This window comes from Myzus persicae, unplaced genomic scaffold (assembly GCF_001856785.1).
Source record: "Myzus persicae strain clone G006 unplaced genomic scaffold, MPER_G0061.0, whole genome shotgun sequence".
NCBI lineage: Eukaryota > Metazoa > Arthropoda > Insecta > Hemiptera > Aphididae > Myzus > Myzus persicae.
The window spans coordinates 425-5,932 of record NW_019101704.1 but is presented as its reverse complement, the minus strand read 5'-3'; the positions used below and the strand labels follow the sequence as shown (position 1 = coordinate 5,932).

General features: G+C 30.7%; 1 long non-coding RNA gene across 1 annotated transcript; it reads left to right on the top strand.

Moving 5' to 3' along the window:
* Nucleotides 1-243: 243 nt before the first annotated feature.
* On the top strand, nucleotides 244-5,229 carry LOC111030184. The gene is made up of 2 exons (XR_002604078.1): nucleotides 244-767; nucleotides 5,186-5,229. It is a non-coding gene; the product is annotated as an uncharacterized LOC111030184 (long non-coding RNA).
* The last annotated feature ends 279 nt before the right edge of the window (nucleotides 5,230-5,508 follow it).

The following is a 5,508-nucleotide window of genomic DNA, read 5'->3' as shown; positions in this document are numbered from 1 at the left end:
CATCTCTTAAATTGGTTGGGTTGAAAAATATATAAATTTAAAATTCCAGACAGTGTTGGTGGCCTGCATATATGTACTTATGTTTAAAAATTATGACGCCACTGTTATCAGGTCTGTGCCGCACACAAAGATAACATTAACTGAACGTCTAATATCGGTGTCTAAAAAAACCTAATTATCGATAGGACAATAAACAATAAACGATGGTCAACGCCTTAGTTACATCAGCAGTCGTTTCAGAATGCACATCCGGCACTCGAGGGTGATAAACTTCAAAAAACCTTTCCTGAAAAACAAATAACCGATTCTTATCAAATTTAATCGATTCATATTCTGCTATCAAAATATTCGATTAATCAGATATCGGTTAGAAAACATCGATTTTTTGTTCTTTGATATTACTACTGCTGCACACCGACAACGGTCGACGACGGTCGACGGCACCGCGGCTTTGTTGTTTGTTCGTCACAAGTTTGGTTATAAGTTATAACCTCGTGCTTTGTTGTTTACAGTAACCGTCAAGTGCCTGGTTTGCCCTTTTAATAGTTGGAAGCTTAGAGCATTCTGGATTCCCAAAGCCTTTGTTCCATCAATAGATTTTCACCAACATCTTAGTACGGCTTACAATCTTTCCACTTCCAAAATACCAGATCACGTTTACGCGAACCGTGGGCGTGCGCGAGCTGTATGCAACAGGTCCTGTTGCTGTGGTAGTACAATACCTTCTAGCCAAGTCGCAGGATTCAGACTACCTATAGCCACCATAGGTATGTGAAAATAATTTTGTAGTATTATAATTTATGGTAAGTGCCTTTTACAATAATGTAGTATGATACAAAATAAATCATTTAAGTACTTATATTAGAAACGGGCAATGTTACGTTTTTCAAAAGTTCAATGCATTTGTTGTAGTTATTTGTTAGAAATAAATTCATTAGGTACTGATTTATCTTGTTTTTCAAAATCGTACATCAAATGTATACTACCTACGTCATGGTATATATTACCTACGTCATGGTATATAGTTCTTGAGAAAAAGGTAACAAATTATCCAGTGTCGCGTGATGCTGAATTAAATAATTAGTAGCAATTACGGAACTTAATTATCCCTTATAGGGGAACCGGTCTCTGTAGCAATGTAACGGAGGGCATACATTGAATCCTCCCCTCGCTGAACAGAGTATAGGTAGTTAATATTGATTTATCTCCATCGAGGTATATAAACTAGATAGGAGCGCACATTGTGTATATCATCCATGTAATGAAGAAAAACAAGTTAAAGCTTTTGAACATATCCCCCGACACTACCGGCAACTAAAAGTTATAACACTATTAACCATATTGTACCGTGCAACAATATTAAGCATTATTATGCTCTGAAATTATTAAACCAGGAACGAATAAAAACAATTTAGTATGAAATATTTTTTTAATAGCAAAATTAAAAAAATACACCTTAAATATATAAAATATAAACAGTTTAGTGTACCTATGTATAAATAATACTTAACATTACTACACATACAAATATAAAATACAAATGTACCTAAATATTTATTATTTACTTTAATACTATTAATAACATATTATAATATTACATAGGTACATTTACAATTTACATATTCTAAAATACAATACAATTAAGATATAAATAAATCATACAAAGTAATAAAAAAATCATATAGTTTGGAATAATTTGTACACTCAATGAGCCGTTTTATATTTTAGACATTATTAAATAAAATTAATTTTTGTTATTTTTTTCCTTAGTTATGGTTTATTTTTAAAAACTTGTTTAGAATTCATTTCTGTGGCATAGTGGCACATTCTTATACTTACAAAACCTTGACTAAGCGCAGTGAAGAGGCTATACTCTTGGCTTAGAGAAACAATATCAACATTAATGGGGTGTGAAGTAGGGGAAAAATAGAGTCCTTTAGTTAATATATTGATTTTTGGTAACATCACAATGTTTTGTTTCACGTTGTTATGCAATTTTTTTTATTTATAACAACAACAGCTTGAATAGATTTTCCAAGCACTTAAATAATATTTGATACAGCAAATGAAACTATTTTCAATTTCCCTCGATTTACAAAAAAATGTAAAATTTGCACCTCTTACATAGCTATGATCTGTTTTATTATCTAAATCTTTTATTAAAAGATAAATACAGTAAGGACACCCAACTTTTATGCATATACTTTTGACAATATATCCAGCAATATAATTAAGTATTTCATTAGTATATCTTAATAACTCTATACTTGAAAAAAAATCTAAATAATTATCAATTTCTGTTTCATCTAAGTTGTTGTCTGATTTTATAATGAACCTTTTTCTTAGGACGGAAATCTGATGCATCACCACCAGGAGCAACAAAATTTGAAAAATTTCCACTTTTATGTTTTTATTTTTGGTTATTAATAATTGTCTTAGTGTTTTTTTAAACTGAATACAATTAGAATTATTATTAGAACCTCCTCTTAAACGATTACCACCAAAAAAAATTTCATTATGCTGAGAGCCCAAGCTGAAATTGTAGATAACTTACACATGAGTAATGTTAAATAATATCTAGATTTCCCCTTATCAAAAGGACCTCCTACAAAATACTATACTCCTAACGAGGTAAAAAACACAATTTTAAAATATTCAAACAAAAAATCTCCTGGTTTCGATTTAATAACCGCAGAAGTCGTAAAGGGTCTACCCAAAAAAGCAATCATACTATTAACTTACATTTACAACGTAATACTAAGACTTTCTTACTTCCCCTTATTATGGAAATTCTTTCACATCGTTATGTTTTCCTAACCCAATTAAACACCTGATTCTCCTGGCTCCTACCGGCCTATAAGCCTCTTACCGTTCCTTTAAAAAATGTGTGAAAGACTCATACTTCAGCTTATTTCCCCATATATTATCAGTGATAATTTATCACCAACAACGTCCTTCCTCCAGCTCAGTTTGGCTTCCGTGCCAACCATAGCACAATCCACCAAACACATTGACTAGTTGATGCTATTTCAACTACACTAAAACGTAAACAATATTGTACCTGTGCATTTCTAGACATATCCCAGGCTTTCGATTGTGTTTGACACGATTGCCTTTTATTCAAGCTTCGAAATTTTCTGCCCTCTTCACTTTTTCTTTTAATCAAATCGTTCTTAACAGATAGATATTTCAAAATTCTCCTCGGGTCTTGCACTTCCGATATGGCTTCAATCAATGCAATAGTACCCCAAGGAGCCTATTTATTGCCAATTCTATTCAATATATACTCCTCCGATCAACCCGTTACTCAAGACACCCTAGTCGCCGATTATGCCAATGATAAAGCTATAATGTCAATCCATGAAAATTCAATCACAGCTTCAGCCAATTTGCAATCCCATCTCCATAAAATCTCACAATGGTATACCAAATAGAGAATTACACTAAACCACAGTAAATCAGTCCACGCTACCTTCTCTCTCAAACATGGATTTTGTTCGTCTGTCACAGTTGACAGTATACCAATTCTTATGTCCAACTCAGTAAAATATCTTGGCATTTCTCTAGATAAAAGACTAACTTGGAGCCAATCAAATCAAAAAGATTAATTTTAAACTCTCACTCCCGATCACTTAAAAATTTAATTACAAATAATAAATGTTCAAGTACAAAAACTAAATTATTAATATACAAATCACTACTATAGCCTATATGGACATATGGATTACAGTTTTGGGGTACAGCCAAAAAAAAAACGAACATAAACCAAAATTCAAACCTATCAAAATATAACATTAAGAAAAAGCACAATTGCCCAACCCTACATATCTAATCTTACCCTTCATAACGACTTACGAATGAAAACTATAGAAAAAGAATCTGTAATTATTTATAAATGATTCTTTACAAGCCTAAACAACCACGAAAATCCACTGATACAAAGCCTAAATTCCTTAACGCTACCTGAAAACCCTCGCAGGAGGCTAGAAAGAAGATGGTGTAGAGACTTCTTAAAATAAAAAAAAAACATTAAAAAAAATAAAAATTGCTCCTTACTTACTCCTATTAATAAATTTCCTGCCTTTCTTACTCGCACCTTCCAAACTTTTCAATTTAAAGGGTTACCATAGGGCAACTTAATCAAGCTTATTCATGTTTAACTACTCTTTTCACATATACTTATTGTGATATACAGTATAGATTGTATATTATCTCATATAAATAAAAAAAAAATTATGCTGAGAAGTACCTATAGACAGTATTGAGTACAGTAGACAAAAGACATGTGGCTTAAAATATGAATTATGAGGAATTATACGCAAGTAGTAGGCATGCAGGGCCTGTGTACAACATTCCAATATTTGTTTGCCCTGCAGTATTTTGGGAATCCATTGAATTAGTCGGATCGTGTTTTGATAACAAATGCGTGCTCCAGTATAGTTTATATACCTCAATGTTTGTCTCAACATTTAAAACAGTTAAGACATTCAACTATCAATAACATTGTAATTCATAAAAAGTTAAATTTGTGTTTTAATTTTCACCTATATTGATAACAATTAATTACCTATCAAGTTATTTTTTTTAATGATTTAATTATGAAAAAAATATTTATAATAAAATTGGTTTTTTCGTTTAAATTTCAATATAATATTTCGTCAAAATTGAAACTTTAAATGTCTAAGTATTTTCAATAATTTTAGAATTGCAACTCCTACAACCAACTTAAGTATAATTTTTTTTTATATTTGTTTGAAGTTCAAATGTTGATCAAATCATTAAAATTACAAAAATTCGCAAATTATTTTGTAGTTATAAATCACTACATTTTCAATTTTTTTAGTTAAGGCTTCACAAATTAATGTTAAATTGTTTATAACTTTTTTATAGCAACCTATAAACATCATGCATACACATTATGCACACATTTTTTATAGATATTTTTTGAAATCAAATTATAAAAATATACGCTTATGGAATTATTGTGAGTAATTTGACACTGGATAATTTGTACAATAATTTATTATTAATAAGTGAATTACTACATTGTATTTGCAACACATTTTTCTATGCGCCATCTATTAGCTGCCTCCCCAGGAGCGTAGGACATAGTTTATAATACATTGTTTCTCTATATAATATATTATACTGAATGGTTTTACTAATTAATATAAAACATTTTTAGCGATCAACATTTGGGATGAACAATATGGAACGTTTAAATTCAAAGTGAGTATGTTTAAAAAATGTGTTATATCTTAAATCAGAGGTTTCAAAATGTTTCTCGGTGCAATCCATTTTGGATAATGCTTGAATTTTGATAAACCACAACATATTATGGATTATTTTTGTTTCATTGTTGATTGCTACCTTTGAGTCTGGTCCGACAGTGTGTAGGTGATTCGAATCTGGTACACTTGTAATTGTTGATCGATCAATGATTAGGAGGATGCCACACCCGCATGTGTTGCCTCCAATTTACAAATACGTAATATATCAAATTAACAA